The following is a 212-nucleotide window of genomic DNA, read 5'->3' on the forward strand; positions in this document are numbered from 1 at the left end:
CGAGACATCTTTGTTGGCGTTGAAGACCGAAATCCCAACGCAGCGGGAAAGGAGGGACTCGAACCCTCGACCTTGCGATTAACAGTCGCCTGCTCTTGCCGCTAAAGCTACTTTCCCGGTTTGCATTCACCGACATCGGTGAAGAATGCACTCTGAAATCGGGGAGAAGGATTCGAACCTTCACTACCTGCTTCAAAGGCAGGTGGCCTGAC

The 212-nt window shown here is 53.3% G+C and overlaps 1 non-coding gene across 1 annotated transcript; it reads right to left on the reverse strand.

Moving 5' to 3' along the window:
* Positions 1 to 43: 43 nt before the first annotated feature.
* trnan-guu (transfer RNA asparagine (anticodon GUU)) lies at positions 44 to 117 on the reverse strand. The gene has a single exon. It is a non-coding gene; the product is annotated as a tRNA-Asn (tRNA).
* Between the last annotated feature and the right edge of the window lie 95 nt (positions 118 to 212).

Source organism: Hippocampus comes, unplaced genomic scaffold, assembly GCF_001891065.2.
Source record: "Hippocampus comes isolate QL1 unplaced genomic scaffold, H_comes_QL1_v1.1 C16037192, whole genome shotgun sequence".
Lineage (NCBI taxonomy): Eukaryota > Metazoa > Chordata > Actinopteri > Syngnathiformes > Syngnathidae > Hippocampus > Hippocampus comes.